At 35.9% G+C, this 19,052-nt stretch overlaps 1 long non-coding RNA gene across 1 annotated transcript; it reads left to right on the top strand.

The window, feature by feature from the left end:
* The first annotated feature begins 3,675 nt into the window (after positions 1–3,675).
* On the top strand, positions 3,676–6,139 carry LOC127432374 (uncharacterized). The gene is made up of 3 exons (XR_007895739.1): positions 3,676–3,972; positions 4,478–4,600; positions 5,307–6,139. It is a non-coding gene; the product is annotated as an uncharacterized LOC127432374 (long non-coding RNA).
* Positions 6,140–19,052: the final 12,913 nt, after the last annotated feature.

The following is a 19,052-nucleotide window of genomic DNA, read 5'->3' as shown; positions in this document are numbered from 1 at the left end:
TTGATACGTCCACAAGGGTCTTTCTCTCCCCCTTTCTCTCTCGCTCACACACACACACACACACACACACACACACACACACACACACACACACACACAGAACATATGTACATGGGGAGGCGAGAGAGATTGTGGTGTCTCAGTACATTGAACTGAAATGGTGGCATAGTCTGACAGTTATGGAACTGTTGCATCTACATGCTGCATTTGTACTTTTTCTTAGGACTGTGAGCGTATGTGGTATATTTACTACTAAAGGTAAGGGCATATACACACACACAAGTTCTCACTTTTGATACTTTTCTAAGCAGGGGAGGGAAAATAACAATCCCTGTATTGTGGGAAATTTGTATACTGGGAAAAATTAATCAGTGGGGTTATAATTGTAAAAAAAAAAAAAAAAAAAAAAGAGAGAATATTTTCAACAAAGGAATCTATGTTTGTTAATTTACTTTGATATTTTAAATAACCAACGTAATATAATTAGCTGCAAACACAATTTTTATGGTGATATATTGTATGTATTATCTTGAGTAATCTCTAAAAGGCTTTACAGGTGTGTGGATTTTTGATATAGTAGCCTATTTACAGGGTTGGGGAGTAATGGAATACATGTAACGGGATTACGTATTTAAAATACAAAATATAAGTAACTGTATTCCACTACCGTTACAGTTTAAATCATTGGTATTTAGAATACAGTTACATTCAAAAAGTATTTTGATTACTGAAGAGATTACTTTGCATTTTATTGTCATTTGTTTCATTTAATATTTAGTCCTTTCAGTTGGAAAACATTTATACATATAAATGATGCGATCCAAAGTGCATTTGAACAGCGGTGAAACACTTTCTTATGATGTGTTACATTCATACGAGCAGACAGAGAATAAGTTTGAAATAAGTTTGGAGCAGAAGAAATAGAAATAAACCTTGTGTAAATTGTCAGCTTTACGCTAAGCTTCATTTTACATGCACATGTTACCAGGCACGATCATATTTTTTTTTATCAAGAAAATTCACGTTGGATCATAATTTCTTTTTTCTAGTAAGACCTTTGATATTAGGGCAAAAATCGTATTCTTGATAATATTTTTTTTATTATTTTCCTGTAAAAATATCTATAAATCCTTAAAACAAGATCAATTTGATTTATCTTGTTTTAGAAACAACATTGCATAAGATATTTAGGTTTTTCAGAGAATGTATTTTTAACATGTGTATTTTTTATAGTCAAAACAAGTGAAAAAATCTACCAGTGCTGAGGAAGTGATTCAAAGTATTTAGAATACGTTACTGACCTTGAGTAATCTAACGGAATACGTTACAAATTACATTTTACAGCATGTATTCTGTAATCTGTAGTGGAATACATTTCAAAAGTAACTCTCCCAACCCTGAATATCTAAGTTAAATTTACTTAAAAGACTTGACTGTTGAATTTGAATGATGCAATTTGGTTTAAACAGCAGGAAACATCTCTCTACAGTAGATTATGCCGTGAGATAAGTATGATTTTAAAGTCATTTTAAAGTTTTAATATATGAAGCTGCACTTATTACTGTAAAATACTTAATTTTGAGTGTATTGTTGTAACGCTAAGTGGTTGTGCACAGTGTGTGTGTGTGTGTTTTCCTTCAGGGCTTGACGTAGGCGGGTTGTAAATGCATGCACGCGAGATATGCGGCGGCCAGTAGGGGCGTTTTTTTGGAGTCGACTCTGATTCCCGACTCCATCCGTTGGAGTCGATGGAATCAACTCTTCAACTCGACTTATTTTCAATCAGGATAGTTTCAAAATTCAGGGCTGTCATTGGGGATGGCCATAAGTGGACAGTGCCTTCCCTAGTGGCATATTTTCACCCCCCAAAATTGCTTGTCAGGCATGAGTGGAAAATCAACAGGATTATAAAAATCATAGTTTAATATTCACTCATATATAGCTCACTCAATCCACTCCTTTTTGTGTCCGATTGCCACTCTGTGATAAGGTTGAAGTTTTTCTGTAACCGCTGGTCAGTTTCTCCTAACCAAATCCAAACACAAACGTTATGGGAAAATCTTACTTTAGTCTAGATGGCTTCCATGCCGATGGAAAAACAAATCGCACATATTTTCTTGCTCGATTCACTTCAGTAACTATTAATAGGCATATTATGAAGATGTAATCATAATAGTTATGTAGGTATGTGAAATCGCTTTTTTACGGAACATATGGTGAAAATTTTAAAACGGCAGCTTTTTAAACTCAACAGTCTCGACAACAACGGAATAAATAGCTGTGGGTTTAATTAAAATATATTGGTGTGGTTATTGCTTTGATCAAATATCACTAGCTTACTTGTAAGTTAATAGTGTTTCCTATTCCATATGTTCTGGCGATGTTCCTGAGAAGATTGCAGTCTTTAATCGCATTAGACATTGCATAACTTTACCTTAAAATGTCATTCCCTAGTTGCTGCTCATATCCAATTTTAAGAAGGAAAATAACAACAAACAGGCTGGGTTGGAAATAATTTCTTTGTCATAGAAACTAGACAAATTGAGAGAATCTCTTCAACCACTGTCCCTTGCATTGATGTAATACTACACAAACTTCCGAAAGTTTAAAAATCTGTCACACCCTCTCTCTCTTTTATCTTTTATCTCTCACTCAAACTCACATGATGAATGAGGTGGTGTCCCACCAACCAACAGGTGTTTGTAGAGGATGTGATTTGTTCTTAAGAACGCCAATTCAATGATTTTAGTCAATCACAACGTCCTGTTCATAAAGTAACGGGACAACAAATTCTAAAGTGTATTTTTGTAATATAAAGGGGCCCTGTGCAATATACAGTCAGGGGGCCCAGAATACCTTGCTACAGCCCTGCCTGTAACTAAGTACTTCTTTTTTTTTTTCTTTTTTTTATTTCCCCCCCTTTTCTCCCGAATTTGGAATGCCCAATTCCCAATGCGCTCTAAGTCCTCGTGGTGGCGTAGTGATTCGCCTCAATCCAGGTGGCGGAGGACGAATCTCAGTTGCCTCTGCACCTGAGACTGTCAATCTGCACATCTTATCACGTGGCTTGCTGAGCGCATTACCACGGAGACATAGTGCGTGTGGAGGCTTCACGCTACTCTCCGTGGCATCCATGCACAACTCACCACGTGCCCCACTGAGAGCGAGAACCACATTATAGTGACCATGAGGAGGTACCCCATGTGACTCTACCCTCCCTAGCAACCGGGCCAATTTGGTTGCTTTGGAGACCTGGTTGGAGTCACTCAGCACACCCTGGATTTGAACTTGCGACTCCAGGGGTGGTAGTCAGCGTCTTTACTCGCTGAGATACACAGGCCCCCCACTAAGTACTTCTTTGAACTATTTTTATATTGTTAAATAAGCTTAAATAGTTGATGACGGACCAACGCACCACCGTGTGTTGTGCATTCAATGGTCTAGAATCAATAATTTCGCTCATCCAAAGATTATCACATACATTTATTTGAGCACATCTTTCAGATTTTCGTTCTCACGACACTCATTTCTTCAGGGTTTTACTACAGTAATATTAATTGTACTATCCATGTCTTTAGTAACCATTTTTTTTTTTTTTTTTTTTTTAGCGGAACTTGCCTCTTTTTTTTTTTACTATAGTAAAATTGTAACAACAATGATTTTACTACAGTAATACTGCCGTATCCTTATAGTAACCATGGTTTTAATAAAATGATATTGTAGTAACTATGACTGTAGTAATCATGGTTAATTTTGTGGTTCTGGTTTTACCTCAAATACCATGGCTTACAAATATATGATAGTGTTTGTCTTTTTATCTTTCTTTACTTAGACTTCTAAGTTTTGAATCCTGACTCCACTTCAAAGCTCGAAGAGAACTGAGTGCCTGTGTTTAAGGACTAGATCCTGCACTTTGCCAACAGAAAGAAGTGGCTCTTCATCTGCTTTCCAATGCGGAAACTATGACTGCAGGTATTGGGGATAAAGAACATTGTCTGTAGTTAAGAGAACAGCAAGACTGTGCTGTCATTCAGGTTTCACTATTTAAATTATGTAAAGGAAAAGGTTTACCCCAAAATTAAAATTGTCATTACTTACTCACCCTCATGCCATTACACATGAAAGGAGAAACTTTTATGTCCATTTTGGTGGTTGACAGACTGGTCACTATGTCCTGACATCGTATGGAATAAAGGAATTAGAAGAACATTCAAAAAAATTAAATTTTTTGTTCCATTGGAAAAATAACAACATACGAGTTTAGTACGGCATGAGGTTAAAGTAAATAATAACTAATCAAGAGTAGGATTCATAGTAAGATTAAGTGATGATAGAATTTTCATTTTGGGATGAACTATTCTTTACATAAATTAATTTCACATCATACATCCAAATGTCATAGCAGTCAGATTTTCTTAACAAGACTTCAACTTTTTTTGTTTACATTGAACAATTGTACTTTCTCATTTTATTTTAGACAAACAAGTTGAAATTGCCTTTCTAGTCCCTATTGTGCTCTCAACATTGATACACGATTGGAAGGAAAATGTTCGGACCAAGCTTCACAGGAACCAGGAAAGCTTTCATTGACATACATCCTGTAAGTTAACACGGACATTTCTAAAATCACAGGATTAAATATGTACATGCACACATTTGCACATACACATACCCACGCTCAGTTGCATGATGCCCCACCATCAAAACTGCTCTTAAATCTAGCAATATCCTGAAAAATGCATTGTATGCTCACAAACAGTATGCCATTGCTCAGCTGGTTCTAACTTCTTTTTGGCTTGGAGCGAAGATTAAAAAAGCACTTCTCAGTGAGTATGCCAGGGCCTTTAGGGTAACCTTCAGAAGGAAATACAGTAACAGTAAAATAAGGTTCTAGGCCTATTTGTTAACATTAGTAAATGAATTTCTTGCCCTTGACCCATCTGCAGAGCACTGTCCATATACGCTACTCATGTACGCTGTATAAATAAGAGAGAATTATAATTTTTTTGGGTGAACTATTTTAACCACTGTGTGTTAACATTAATGCATTATGAAATAACAATGAATAAATGTCATAAATTTACATTAACCCAAAATTTTGTTCATTGCTACTTTAATGTAGTAACTATTGTTGATGTATACAAAGTTATTGAAAAGTGTTACTGAAAATACTAAATACTTTAGAAGCACTTGTAAGTCATGAGTATTGTGTCAGATGCATAATGATTTTACTGCTCCAAAAGATGTGTATTTAAAGTTTTAAACTTAGTCTTCATGCATTGATGCACAGTCATTTCTGTTTTTAGAGGTTGGTACCAGTGGCTGATTTCCTGCACCGTGCAAAAGATGCCATTTTTCCATACACACCGATGCTTGGAGAAAATAATCAGTGCTTTCAGGCATTTGTTGTCATTCACTGAGAAGCGCTTCAACAAAATACATTGTGGTGCACAGTGGACATTTGCTTCAAAGCGCTCTACGTCTTAAATATTAATTACCCCACAAAGCAAATTTGAGTGAATTTCTACAGTCTGGAATCTTGTTTACCCAAACAGACAATACATTTCTACCTTTTAAATTGTTATTGTTGTCTGCCAGCCTATCTCTCACTGTGTGGGTGTTGTAAAGTGATTTTGATTACAAAGAATTCTGTTTTAAAACTTTGTTTTAACTTTGCTGGGTATATTTTTACCCAGCAAAGTTACTGATGACAACAGTCCAAAAGTTGGGATAATCATTAAGAGAGAGCAGAGGTTTATGATGTTTCAGATGAAAAAAACAAATGTACCTTTTAGGTTTTCTTGCATATATATATATATATATATATATATATATGACAGTCTGTGCTACTGTCATTTTTTTTTTTTTTTTGTATGTGATGTTGCTGCAACATTGTAAATTTCACAGGAAGTTAGGTTCTAAACTTTATTTAGTGTATAACATTAAGAACAAATTTAACTAGTTCATGGTGAAATAATAGGTACTGTTTCTGTCTTGTACATATTTTGATACCAAACCTGTTTCTATGGACCTACATAATATTAGGCAGGTGGTATTAATGTTGTGGCTGACTGGTGTAAATTGGTGTGTTTTTGTATTTTTCTTGGATACATTTACAGATGTATTGCTGTTGAAATGTTTAATGAATTTGTAACATTGTAATATGAATAAATATTTTGAATTTCTTTTGAAACACTTGTTGACTACACTTTTTATAATAAATAGGCTATATTAGGAAACTTGGAATATAAATTAAATGCACTTGAAAATCAAGTGTAACTAACTTAAAAATCTGTGTAGTCTATCAGAAAAAAAATATATTACTTGATAATAATGGTAGTTCCCTACAAAATAAATATTGCCTTTATAACTTTAAAAAATGGCCTGTAAATTGATAAATTTGAGTTGGCATTACATGTAAAGTCTAATATGTCAAACAAAAATAGTTGCCTCAATTTTTTGGAGTAAAACCAGCACAATAGTTTTTTACAATGTACATTGTTTGATGTTTAAGTTGTTCCTTTTTGAAAGACAAACTATTCTAAGGCGCAAGGTGTTATTTTACCAGAAACATTTTAAGTTTTCATTTGTAATATTGAATAAATATGTTGTTTAATGTTTGTTTAATGTATAATATACATAAAATTATTTATATTACAATAAAAAATAAAATAATCAAATTATTTGAACATTTAATGAGAGGGAAAGAAGTGTCCATTTTATAAGTGCATACACTGGCACATTAATACAAAAATGTGTTTATTTTATTTGCAACTCTTTACAATAAGGTTGTATGCATTAACATTAGTCAGTGTATTGGGGATCATGAACTAACAATGAATACTGACTTTTTAGGAATTTTATAAATCTTTGTTAATGATAATTCATCAAAGTACTATTGTTTGCACTAACGTTTGTTCATCTAAATTTATATTGCATTAACATATTAAACTTTTAATGTTACAAAAACTATCAGATTATGTAGAAATACACATAAAGCAAGATTAATACATGCTGTAAAAGTACTGATCATATTAACTATTGTGTTAACAAATACTATCTTATTGTAAAGTGTTACAATTTTATGTATATATTTGCTCATTTATTGAGGTGAAATGGTGTTATTTGTCTAAATGTTGTCTGTGGTTTACATCACTTAGCATTTAAGTTGTTCGGCCATAGCTGTTGGCTTAGTGCATTGATCAAAGCAGCACTTATAGGAAACTCCATTAGTCTCAGATTAATGACCCAGGTAAAAGAGAACAATCACATTTTGTGATTCATTTATCTTTTTAAGCAGCCTACAAGGAAATGTCTTAACTGTCCCAGAACATCTATCCAGCTCCTAAGGTCACGTGGTCTACTGATCCACCTAGTGATACCAGAAGCCTCAAGAACTTCACTCGTAAAATGTCAGACTCCAAAGGCCTGGTCACTGTTGAAAGCACTATCAGCATGATGGGCAACATTTCTGACCACACATACTCTGCTCTGTTGTCTCAGCAGATGGAATTCAGGTGTGGACCGCAACGCTGAAACACCAAGGCATAACGGTAAACTCACGAAACATGTGCATTCCTCTAGAGTTTCAAAAGATATCTAGAAAATTGCTCAAACTGTGCACAGAAGTCAAACAGAGTTTGACAGAGATTTCAGTGTGAACTCAAACATTTCTCATTATGTTTTTCCAAGATTAAATTATCTAAGCTATATGCAGTCAACCTAAATTGCTTAGCTCTGTAAAATTGGAATCTATTTGAATCTTGGTTCTCTGCATGGTGCCTCAACCTCACCACAGTTTCACCCTTACTTGGACCTTCATCAGATCCACAGTACCTATCGTCATCTTCACCTATGACAGCCGGCCCCGTCGGATCACTAACCTGTGGAAAAGTAAAGCCAAGCTAGACATAGAACAGGCTCATATAGGCAAAGGTTCCTTTCATCTTCTAAACCCAGACAGCTTGGTACACAACAGTGCCTACACCTGCACATTTTACGGTTTCCAAATGAGACACCAGATCCAAACCCACGTCAACATTACAATTCATGTGACTGGTAAGATTTGCTTACTGTAATATGCATAAAACAATTGAATAGGATCATTTAAATTGAGTAAATGACTAAAATGACCACCAAAACTTACAATTTTGGGAACTTTCAAAATTTGTTTTAGATAGATTGGGAGATTGAATAAAATTATTATTATTATTAAATTGGATTCTTATATTTTTGTTCAGATGATAATGAGTATGACCGCAGGAGGTCATGGTGGGGAACTGCTGCCTCCGTCTTCATATTTCTGATCACTGTATCTATAGCTCTGTCACAATGTTTTAGACTGAGAGGTAAATACAATTCTTCACTCTGCCACTACACAATTTCCTCAAAGCTTATAGTTCATGTACACCATTGTCTCTTGCAGGTGAACAATCAGTAGACTCCCATTCAGACATGAATAAAAAAATCAACAGATGTTCCAACAAAACTGGTAAAATAAGAAAATCATCCTGCTAATTTTATTTAAAGGAATATTCCAAGTTCAATACAATTTAAGCTCAATCAACAGCATTTTGTGGCATAATGTTGATTACCATAAAAATAAATTTCGACTCGTCCCCCCTCGGGCCAATTCATAAACATTAAAATGTTAAAAAGTATAGCAACAAGATGTAAACAATTTGTGTTAACATGATTTTAGTGTGATAAAATTGCTAATTAACCTTTTCTGTGTAAAGTTATGTGCAATTTACAACTTTGTTGCCATGACGACCTAATGCCATAAACATTAAAATCCTAAAATGACCATAAAAATGACAATTCTAACAAACTTTTACATCTGAAATAACACACATTTTAACAGAAGAATTCATGTAAGTGCTTTCATAAAATTACAAGCTTCACATTTCTGCATTAAAGTGCCTCACTGTAACCTAAATTATTATTTTATTTTTATTTTTATTTAAGAATAGGAGGGACGAGTTGAAATTACTTTTTGTGGCAATCAACATTATTCGTCAAATGCTGTCAATTGAGCTTCACATGTATTTAACCCAGAACATTCCTTTCAGCAAATACTCTGTTCCTGAATGCTAAAATCCTTTTTTATTAATCTTAGCAGAAATCCCACTATTTGAAGGACAAGGACAAGATGAACACAGATGCAATGGTTTGGAATCTGTAAAGACAGAAATTCACAGTCAAACACAGCAGCTTCTGAAGCATCATAATCAATAAAACTGCAGTGACTCAGACATTTTAGAACAGTGAGAAGTACACTGGTGGCCAAAAGTTTGGAATAATGTACAGATTTTGCTGTTTCGGAAGGAAATTCACCAAATTCTTTCATTCACCAAAGTGGCATTCAACTGATCACAAATTATAGTCAGGGCATTACTGATGTAAAAAAACAGCACCATCACTATTTGGGAAAAAGTCATTTTTGATCAAATCTAACAAGCCCCATTTCCAGCAGCCATCACGCCAACACCTTATCCTTGAGTAATCATGCTAAATTGCTAATTTGGTACTAGAAAATCACTTGCCATTATATCAAACACAGTTGAAAGCTATTTGGTTCGTTAAATGAAGCTTAACATTGTCTTTGTGTTTGTTTTTGAGTTGCCACAGTATGCAATAGACTGACATATCTTAAGGACAATATTAGGTCAAAAATGGCAAAAAAGAAACAGCTTTCTCTAGAAACTCATCAGTCAATCATTGTTTTGAAGAATGAATGCTATACAATGCTTGAAACTGCCAAAAAACTGAAGATTTCATACAAAGGTGTACACTACAATCTTCAAAGACAAAGGACAACTGGCTCTAACAAGGACAGAAAGAGATGTGGAAGGCCAGATGTACAACTAAACAAGAGGATAAGTACATCAGAGTCTCTAGTTTGAGAAATAGATGCCTCACATGTCCTAAACTGACGGTGTCAGGGGGTGGGGGGGAGGTGTTACTTGCTTGTTTTGATTATTGGGATTATCTCCCCTCCATCCCCCCTGGAATCTATGCCCTTGACGGTTACTATAATCCTCACAGACCACTTAATCATCAGTAAATAAGCCTAAATTAGCAAGAAAGCCTTGACATTTACTTTCAAATTTCATTTGATAAATAATTTTTAATTTGTGGTGTATTTATCTCAATCTTTTATCTATTAAGAGGCAATGTGAATGGGCTACTATGGGCTACTAGGAATGTGACTTATGTGAGATACCTAAATAAATGACTGAAAGTGCACATGTGAAATATGTGACAGTCTGACATTTCTCTCATGCTCATGATCTCTCTGGTAGTTTAATGAAGTTGAAATATAGCCTGCAGAATTCTCACACACACATTTCAGAAATGTTAGCAAATGTCTGGCTGCTTTTAGAGCAAATCTCTCAAGAGTTCTTTTGGGAAGGGGCTGATCCATTTTTCCTGTTTACATTTTGATATGTCCTTCCCTCGTGCACATTTAATTTTTAAAAGACTTAAATTCCAGCCTTGTGAGCTTTTTTAGCAGTGTGTCAGTGGTACTGAAGCACTGAAACAATGTAACAGTTAATTAGCCTACTGTAAACAAGCAGTGTTTACAGTTTGAGTGATCCTGTCTTGATGGAAATTAATAAATGAAAGTTCATTATCTCTTCGGCTTTACTAAGGAAATATACAGGACTTTAGGGTCTGGAGTCTGATTCTGTTACTGACACTTGAAGATGAGTGACACTGCCAGTCTTGTCTCCACAGAGGTAAGCTCGCTCTCTCTCTCTCTCTCTCTCTCTCTGTTTTTCTACATTGTGAATGGGTCTGGTTCAGTGAATAGAAATCAAAACAAAGTGAGTTAATAAGATGTGAAAATATGGTCAAGTAAATTTCTAAGCTGGTTCCACTTAAGAGTAATCACCAGCAAACTCCCAAGGCCTGAGAGATTTGGTACCTAGTTGTAGCCTACATTTGGAATTTGCTTTTAGGGCTGCCAACTCTCACGCACTGAGCATGAGACTCACGCAATTGACACTGTTCTCACGCTCTCACGTCCCTTTTCGCACGCAGTGATAACGTCGCGGAGCAAAGAGGACACTGACAGCGCACGGACAGACGAGACAGAGCAGGCAGCACCATGCAGCAGTATGGCCTTGAACTCCGCGCCAAAATCCAAGCGACCGACGGAACGTCTAAGGTCGTGTGTCTACCAAAGCGTTTTTTGCAGCTGAAAGTGCCATGCGCTCTTCTGAATATGCCCAGCTGGGGGCGCTTGAGAGCGCTTTGGAGGCGCAGCGTTTTTATCAGCTGAGACGCTTTGGTTGCTATGATACGGAATATCCGTGAAAGTAGTGTGTTGCAAGTACCTCATTCCGCAGATAGTTTGTGTTATCAACAAGTACTGAATGTAAAAATGTCGGCACAAGGAAGAGTAATTGCTCTGGCCCTTGCTCTGGATGAAGGGAAGGCTGAAGCATTATTTTTTCATATTAATACTGTGTAGTCCGGGAATGTCATCTGGTACAGACAATCTCTTCTCCATTGATGTTCAGTCGTTGTACAAGTAGGATGTGATGGTTGGTCGGTGTGGTATTTGTCCCGCCCCTCCTCCACTGTGATTGGACGGCTGGGTAAGAGTGTGTTTGTGTGTCTGTCTGTGTGTGTGCTTGTTAGTGTGTGAGTGTGTGTTACTTAAAGAGAGCAAACATATTGTACATACAAACAAAGTCTTAATTAATGTCTTTCTATTTTTTCATATTATTTTATTATTCATACATATATCATTTTTAAATAATATTTTTTTTAAATTCATTTTTCATATTGTTATTTGTCAAGTTGTTTAATTTTATGTTGTGTGCTATATTGTCTCACAAGTTAGAGATAAAGAGTTTCAATTTCAAGGTCTTCAATGTCATGGAAAGATGTTGTGAAGAAGTAATTGTCCATTGACTTTGCATGGTATAGTAACACTTGTTGAATTTGTGCTGGTCAGACAAAGTCAGACTGAGCATTGAGAATGACGCAATTAAGATTATTCAATAAACTCTGCTCATTTTTACCATCACTTTGTCTCCTGCCTTCTGCTATATTCCCCCTGCTGACTCTTCTGACCCTTGGCATGGTAGCAGAGTGATTGACTGGACTGGTTTTGGATATCAGACAGAACTCTGATATATGGATATATCTTCTGACAGAGAGAGAGAGGTCTTGTGAACACTGGATCTAACATGCATTTTCACTGCCCCTCATGTTTTCATATTCTAAACATATCATTGAATACTGTACATGGCATCACATCTTTGTCTGTACATAGGCGGTGGGTGAACGAACTGCAGGGTAAGGCTACATAAAATAAAATTAAGTAAAGAAATAAATAACATTTAAAATACAAATACATTTTTCCCATCTGAATCCATACATTAATTTCAAGATTTTCAAATTGCAGTTTCTGCCTACTGTACAATGTTCACACTCCATACAAAACACTCCAAATGAATAAATTGTTGATTATTGTTATTTGCACAGACACCAGTATTCATATTGGTAATTATCCATCTTGGTTTAGGGTTAGGACTTATTGTAGTGGACTTATTGTTCTTGATTGAATCCCTTAGCACCAATTGGCCTATCAATAAATAATACAGATGATTAACTCTTTTGGGCCTGGTGAGAAAAGCAGCCCTTTAGCAAATAACAGATATGTTAGACTCAAAGCATGACTTGTTCCAGGACTGACCCATACAGTATGTTACAAATGGAAACTGTTTTTTTTTTGTTTTTTTTTAATCATTATTTGAAGCTGTTTGCTATCGAAGTCCACAAACAGAGTATGATGTTTTGTTTTTGTAGATGTAGCCATTATATCTAGGCATGAAAGTCAAACACAATACATCAGGCATAAAGAGCAGTGCGCTTTCAGTTTCACCTAAAAATTAACATTGACCCACACAGATGATTTTTAGAAGAAGATTTCAGCTCTGTAGGTCCATACGATGCAAGTGAGTGGGTGCCAAAAGTTTGAAGCCATAAAAAGCACATAAAGGTAGCATAAAAGTAATCGATTAGACTCCAGTGGTTAAATCTATGGACGTGTTTCAATCAGCTCCCTTGTTTAGTAGTCAGGGCACTGGTCAGGGAGTCGGCCATTTCTAGGGCTGTCTCAATCACAGTTCCCTGAAACGTTTGCTCCCTAAAAATTCACACAATGCACTGAAAAAAAAAAAGAAGAAGAAGAAAAAAACCCAGGGAGCATCCTTGCTTACTATGCTTCCTTAACGGAAGTACCGTCGTGTCTTTTAAGTCTTTCAAGTCGTTAGAAGACGAGCACAAGTGTAAAGCTATGAAGTCAAAGCCTTATTTTATTTTTAAAAGAGGCATTTGTAACATCCATTATTGCCATGAAAGGGAAACAATCTTTTAAATATTAGAGTTGTTAGAAGAATGTTAAAAATACACTCCTTTATATTTTTATTTCTTTATTTATGTCATTTGTCTTCATAATTACACAATACATTTTAATATCTACCTCGAAAGTGCACTATAGTGTCATTTCTACATTTTCGTTGTTAATTAACAACAGCTGTGCTTGAATGCGTGAGCTCGCTATTGTGTCACAGGTGACTAATTCATAAGTGTCCCAATGTTCAGTGGATTAACACCCTTGCCAGTGCCCGGATTTGTGTTCACGATATACTGATATGGTAGATGTGGGTGAGAAACGAAATCACTATTTTAGTCCTTTTTACAACAAATTCTCCTCCCTGCCCAGTAGGTGGTGATATGCATGAAGAAAAAGAAAGTGAAAGTGGAGATTGATAGTAAAAAAGGATTTAAATATCGATCTGTTTCCCACCCATACCTATCATATTGCTTCTGAAGACATGGATTTAACCATTGCAGTCTTATGGATTACTTTTATGCTGCTTTTATGTGTTTTTGGGGTTTAAAAATGTTGGTACCCATTCAGTAGCATTGTGAGGACCAACAGAGCTGAGATATTCTTCAAAAAAACTTTGTGTTCAGCAGAAGAAAGCAAGTCACACACATCTGGGATGGCATGAGGGTGAGTAAATGAAGATAGAATTTTAATTTTTGGGAGAACCATTCCTTTAATTCAACTTTCATTTTTCTCAAAAAATTTAGAGATTATCTAAGTAATGCAGGAAGTCAAGCTTTCATTTTTTTTTTTTTTTTTGTTAACGACTGGTTTTGTTATACTTCTTTTTCAGAAGGAACATGACCTATTAGGGTTTTTAATTCACACTCACTAATTTCTATCTCAGCTCTCTCTCATGAAGGTGATGCACTTTCTGAGCAAGAAAATAAATGTCTTCATCTTTGGCATTAATATTGGGGAGCAATAGACTAGTCACCTGACCTCACTACAGAAACTGAGAAAGATAAGGAGTCCAGTGCTCTCAGCTGTTTCTGATCCTCTCTTCCTCCCAATAGAGCCAAAGGAAACACCCAGAAGGCTAGCCAGCTGGAGAACAAGAATAACAGCCTTGTGTCAACATCCCAGAGCAGGACTGCTGTGTTATACAGTCGAAGTCAGAAGTTTACATACACTAGGTTGAAGTCATTAAAACTTATTTTTTAACCACTCCACAGATTTAATATTAGCAAACTATAGTTTTGACAAGTCGTTTAGGCAAGTGCGTAAATTTGGTTGTAACATTGGGGGGGGGGGGGGGGGGGGGGGGTTGGGGGGTTGTACTCGCTTGTTATTATTATTGGGGGGGTCTATGCCCCTGCATTTAGGACATCTACTTTGTGCGTGACACAAGTAATTTTTCCAACAATTGTTTACTGACAGACTGTTTCACATTTAATTGACTATATCACAATTCCAGTGGGTCAGAAGTTTACATACACTAAGTTAACTGTGCCTTTAAGCAGCTTGGAGAATTCCAGAAAATGATGTCAAGCCTTTAGATAATTAGCCAATTAGCTTCTGATAGGAGATGTACCTGCGGATATATTTTAAGGCCTACCTTCAAACTCAGTGCCTCTTGAAATCATGGGAAAATCAAAAGAAATCCTCAGAAAAAAAACAAAAAAACAAACAAAACTGTGGACCTCCACAAGTCTGGTTCATCCTTGGGAGCAATTTCCAAATGACTGAAGGTACCACGTTAATCTGTACAAACAATAGTACGCAAGTATAAACACCATGGGACCACGCAGCCATCATTCTGCTCAGGAAGGAAATTCTGTCTCCTAGAGATGAAAGTAATTTGGTGCAAAAAGTGCAAATCAATCCCAAAACAACAGCAAAGGACCTTGTGAAGATTCTCCTCAATCAGACTACAGATTGCAAGTGCACATGGGGACAAAGATCTTACTTTTTGGAGAAATGTCCTCTGGTCTAATGAAACAAAATTTGAACTGTTTGGCCATAATGACCATTGTTATGTTTGGAGGAAAAAGGGTGAGGCTTGCAAGCCGAAGAACACCATCCCAACCGTGAAGCATGGGGGTGGCAGCATCATGTTGTGGGGGTGCTTTGCTGCAGGAGAGACTGGTGCACTTCACAAAATAGATGGCATCATGAGGAAGGAAAATTATGCGGATATATTGAAGCAACATCTCAAGACATCGGCCAGGAAGTTAAAGCTCGGTCGCAAATAGGACTTCCAAATGGACAATGACCACAAGCATGTCTCCAAAGTTGTGGCAAAATGGCTTAAGGACAACAAAGTCAAGGCAATAGAGTGGCCACCACAAAGTCCTGACCTCAGTCAGATAGAAAAATTGGGGGCAGAACTGAAAAAGCGTGTGCGAGCAAGGAGGCCTGCAAACCTGACTCAGTTACACCAGTTCTATCTGGAGGAATGGGCCAAAATTCCAGCAACTTATAGTGAGAAGCTTGTGGAAGGCTATCCAAAATGTTTGACCCAAGTTAAACAATTTAAAGGTAATGGTACCAAATACTAACAAAGTGTATGTAAACTTCTGACCTACTGGGAATGTGATGAAAGAAATAAAAGCTGAAATAAGTCATTCTCTCTACTATTATTCTGACATTTCACATTCTTAAAATAAAGTAGTGATCCTAACTGACCTAAGACAGGGAAGGTTTTCTACGATTAAATGTTAGGCAAAGATGTATGTAAACTTCTGACTTCAACTGTATATATATATATATATATATATATATATATATATATATATATATATATATATATATATATATGATGACCCAAATAAAAATAAAGATTTTCAGGGAAATCTGATTCTAGATTATTTGTTATTCCCTGCTAGTGTTCTGCTTTCAGATAAAGCAATGTCTGATTTTTAGTTATTTATAGTTAACAGACAAAATTCCTTACTGCCTTTTAATAGAGACTGTAGATTTAGACTTGCATGACATGTCATGCTTATGGCTCATAAACCCTGTTTTGGCACACAAACTGTCACTCACTTGGGCAAGTGATTTAATTCTGTTATTTCATTTATAAAATAAAAAAAAATAAAAATAGTAAAAGAATACTCATGTATACAGTCAGCTCTTAATGGAAATAGTCTCTGCCGTGTACCGCATCATATTCTTTGCCCTCAGTTTTAAATAATCTGGTGCAATGGATGGCTTTGCTTATCGGCCTTTCTGTGTTTGAGCATTTTGGCTGACGATCTCATGTCTCCTCAACATTTAAACCATGGTACACTCTCTGATATCTATTTGTTTTTCCGTCTTGACAATTTATAGTAAGCCCTCTCGGCCTGGCCTCTTCTCTTCCTCCACCCCCCTGTGTGTCCTTTTCTCTTTCTTTGTCCCTGAAGATCATATGAATACATTCTTCTACAATATTTTCATCTTCTCTTTCTCTCATAAACTGAGGCATCATACTCTCTCTAAAACTGCTACCACTAATGTTTGGTCTGTGATTTTGTACATGCATCTATGGACTCATCTCAGTCTTAATCAATAGCAGATCAGCTTTACCTGTTTTCCAATATAGTGTGTGTATGTAAAGGGTCTTTTTCTCAGGCTCCATTAAAAGACTGGTAAGACTTGACACAGAGAGGATACAAGATATTTTACTACATCACTAACTTAGATTGACAAACGAGTAAATCCAAAATGTAAATTGCAGATGTTTCATCTTCCATGGCCCAAAGAGTATTTGCAGTGGCGGTTCTAGCTTGTATGGCGCCCTGAGTGAAACCCAATAAAAACGATTAAAAACAATAAATATACTGTTCTCAATTAAGACAAAAAGGATTTGGATGTTTTCTGGTTGTCAAACTTTGAACATTGAAAAGTGGAACATTTCCATATAATGTGATAAACTATACCTGTGGTTACTTTGCTAGGACACTTGTATGAACTTAAAGGAAAACTTCACTCAAAAGTAAATTCTCTCATAATTTTCTCACCCTCATGCCATCCCAGATGTGTATCACATTCTTTCTTCTGCAGAACAAAATTGAAGATTTTTAGATGGATATCTCTGCTCTGTAGTTCCTTAGAATGCATGTGACCAAAACTTTGAAGCTCCAAAAGGCACATAAAGGCAGCATAAAAGTTAGTGCACAAGACTCCAGTGGTTTAATCCATGTCACCTGAAGCAATACAATCATGTTTTGGGTGAGAACAAACCAAAATATAACTCCTTTTTCACTATAAATTTTGATTGAGTAGTCTCCTTTGTGATCATGACTTCAATCTCGATTACACTAGCACCATCTAGAGCTGTGTGCATGCATCAAGCACTAGGAAGTGTAATCGAACTTGAAACGATGATCATACCTAGAGACTGCAATGGCAAAATTACAGTGAAAAAAAAGTTACATTTTAGACTTTTTTCACCCAAAACTGATTGGATCGCTTCAGAAGACTAATTTAAAACACTGGATTAAAACACTGGAGATTTATGGATTACTTTTATGCTGCCTTAATGTGCTTTTTGGTCACTACTCACTTGCATTGTATGGACCTACAGAGATATTCTTCTTAAAATCTTTGTTTGTGTTCTGCAGAAGAAAGAAAGTCATACACATGGCTTGAGGTGAGTAAATGTTGAGAGAATTTTCATTTTTGGGTGAACCATTAATTTAAGGGGAACTGACTCCACACAACCATTAAAAATCACCTTGGGTCCAATTAAAAAAGTAATTGCAAAAATGGCTAAGAAAGGTTAGTTCTGGATAAAGCATCATTTGTTTGCATGCCACTTGGTTTGATACAGTAAGCTGTATCTAATGCAATTACATTTTTATATTTTAACCTTACTTTTGGGGGTCACTGTATCTTAATTTGCAAAACCTCTAGTTTTGTCATTAATGCCTGCATGCTCATTGTCTCATTCTTTAATAAGCAGTGATACTATTGAAATCCCTGTTTTCTTATCCTCAAGAAACCCATTTGGATTTAATTGACACTGGGAATGGCCTAATGGTGTGAGCAGCCACAACCCACCTGGTCAGTCTGGGCAATGGCCGTCTCAGCTTTTCTATAACTTTGATACTACTTACTAAAGGTAATTGGGTCTTGAATGTACACTTAAAAAAACAACATATTATATTAGAGATAATATACAAGATTTATCTTGTATTTAAATTTAAAGAACTTTTCAAACTTACATGCTAGCACAAACTTGCACATAGACAGGTTTTTGTACAAATACATCCTACTTATTTACATATGTTTTCTTCCTCTCCAAAAATATTTTGGCTGCTGATAGGGTTTTACTTTTTTGTGCAAAAAGCATGGAAATATCTTACTATGACATCTTACTATGACATGTAGGCTGTGCCACATTTAGCCTCATGGCAACCTTTTTAAGAGACTAAAACATTGCCGTGTTAAGAGACCATAAAGTTTCCAGACTGTGCACAGGAAATATTCCTTCAGCTTGATCAAAATAATACAATCCATTAAACTGAGCCCATGATGGCTGAATTAAATTTCAGCCCTCTGACCCCCTGTTGTGTTTAAAATCAGTCATTTAAAGTCGGGGGTTTCCAGTGGTGTCATCTGAATAAATAGCAAAGGTATTTTAGTGCTTCCTAAAGCATAACAATGTAAAATGTACTTTCAGGATAAGTTTTGTTTCTCAGCTAAACTTCAATGG

Source organism: Myxocyprinus asiaticus, chromosome 42 (genome assembly GCF_019703515.2).
Source record: "Myxocyprinus asiaticus isolate MX2 ecotype Aquarium Trade chromosome 42, UBuf_Myxa_2, whole genome shotgun sequence".
NCBI classification, from domain to species: Eukaryota; Metazoa; Chordata; class Actinopteri; order Cypriniformes; family Catostomidae; genus Myxocyprinus; species Myxocyprinus asiaticus.
This window is presented reverse-complemented; position numbering and strand designations above follow the sequence as displayed.